The sequence below is a fragment of the Mandrillus leucophaeus genome, unplaced genomic scaffold (genome assembly GCF_000951045.1).
Source record: "Mandrillus leucophaeus isolate KB7577 unplaced genomic scaffold, Mleu.le_1.0 Scaffold1145, whole genome shotgun sequence".
Lineage (NCBI taxonomy): Eukaryota > Metazoa > Chordata > Mammalia > Primates > Cercopithecidae > Mandrillus > Mandrillus leucophaeus.
This window is the reverse complement of record NW_012099710.1, coordinates 293,627-295,679: the sequence shown is the minus strand read 5'-3', so window position 1 is coordinate 295,679 and position 2,053 is coordinate 293,627. Positions and strand designations below refer to the sequence as shown.

Genomic DNA, 2,053 nt, shown 5'->3' with positions numbered 1-2,053 from the left:
GGAGGTGGAAGTTGCAGTGAGTTGAGATCACACCACTGCACTCCAGCCTGGGAAACTCTGTCTCAAAAAAAAAAGGTAAGTAGTTCTTCCCAAATTTATATATAGGTTCACTTCAACCCCAAAGAAAGGCTCAGCAAGTTATTTTATGAATACTAACAACATTTGTATGGAAATGTAAGAAACTAGGACGAGCCAGGATCTTGCTGAAGAAAAAAATGTGTTAAACCTGCTACTAGACACCAAGATGTTTCACCAAGTGTGGTACTGGCACAACCAACCAACAGAACACAGTCCAAAAAACACACAGACATACATATACACACAATTGACGACAAATATCACAATGTAAAACAGTGGGGAAAGGACGGTGTTTTCAAAAATAATTCTACATTAATTGTATAAAAAAAGGAATCTAACATCTACCTCATACAAAAGTAGACACTCATTCCAATGAAAGAGACATAAATATGAATGCCAAAACAATAAACATTTTAAAAGATAACAAAAGAGATTATCTTCATGACCTCGAAGTAGGAAAAGTCATCTAAAATAGTACACAACACCAACAAATAAACTTAATAAACTAATCTAGGGATTGGTAAACTTTTTCTGTAAAAAGTCAGACATTAACTATTTCGCCAGGCACAGTGGCTCACACCTGTAATCCCTTGGGAGGCCAAGGCAGGCAGATCACTTGAGGCCAGGAGTTCGAGACCAGCCTGGCCAAGTGAAACCCCATCTCTACTAAAATACAAAATTAGCTGGGTGTGATGGCACATGCCTGTAATTTCAGCTACTTGAGAAACTTAGTCAGGAGAATTCCTTGAGCCCTGAATGCAGAGGCTGCAGTGAACCAAGATCACACCACTGCACTCTAGCCTGGGTGACTGAGTGAGACTCTCTCCAAAAAAAAAAAGAAAAAATGAGACATTAAACTTGGGGCTTTGCAGGCCAAAAGGTTCCTGTCACAACTAGTCAACTCTGTCACTGAAGCCACAGATTAAATGTAAATGAGTGAAATGAGCAGAGAGGTGTCAGGATTGTGAAGGGGACAAAACAGCAGCTTCAGGAGTGCTGGCAATGTTTGTTTTGACCTATGTATTCAATACTTGCACCATGGATTTGTAATAATTCATTAAGTTCCATATTTAAAATTTAGGGGGTTTTCTATCTGCTACACATGTAGAAATAAGATTCATTAAAAATTAAAATACGTAATCCCAGCACTTTGAGAGGACGAGGCAGGTGGATCATGTGGTCAGGAGACTGAGACCAGCCTGGCCAACATGGTGAAACCCTGTGTCTACTAAAAATACAAAAATTAGCTGGGCGTGGTGGCGTGTGCCTGTAATCTCAGCTACTCGGGAGGCTGAGGCAGGAAAATCGCTTGAACTAGGGAATCGGAGGTTACAGTGAGCCGAGATCGCACCACTGTGCTACAACCTGGTGACAGAGCGAGACTCTGTATCAAAAATAAATAAATAAATAAATAAATACATTTTAATTTATTGGCCCTGCACACTGGCTCACGCCTGTAATCTCAGCACTTTGGGAGGCCAAGGAGGGCAGATCACGAGGTCGAGATATCAAGACCATCCTGGCCAACATGGTGAAACCCCAACTCTACTAAAAATACAAAAATTAGCCAGCTGTGGTGGCACATGCCTGTAGTCCCAGTTACTCGGGAAGTTGAGGCAAGAGAATCGCTTGCACCCGGGAGGTAGAAGTTTCAGTGAGCCAAGATCACGCCACTGTACTCCAGCCAGGCGATAGAGCAAGACTCCTCAAAAAATAAATAAATAAATAAATAAATAAATAATTAAAATACATGTTAACTTAATTGATCAAACACTACATACAAAAGAAAATCGGAACCTGTGTAAAGTAAAAATTAAAAAAGCAGTTTGACTGAATAGGTTGTACTCATTTCAGGGCTATCACTGGAAGGTTATTCACTGTGGGTCTCTATGCATCTGCCAGGAAGTCTTTGTGTCTTCAGAGGAGTCAGTCTGTCTGTATCCAGTGTCTTCCTTTCTGCCACGGTTGTTGGAAA

At 40.8% G+C, this 2,053-nt stretch overlaps 1 protein-coding gene across 1 annotated transcript in view; it reads right to left on the bottom strand.

The window, feature by feature from the left end:
- Positions 1 to 2,053, bottom strand: part of LOC105552023 (zinc finger protein 33B) — a 47,859-nt gene that overhangs the window by 43,824 nt on the left and 1,982 nt on the right. The gene's annotated exons all lie outside the window — the stretch shown is intronic.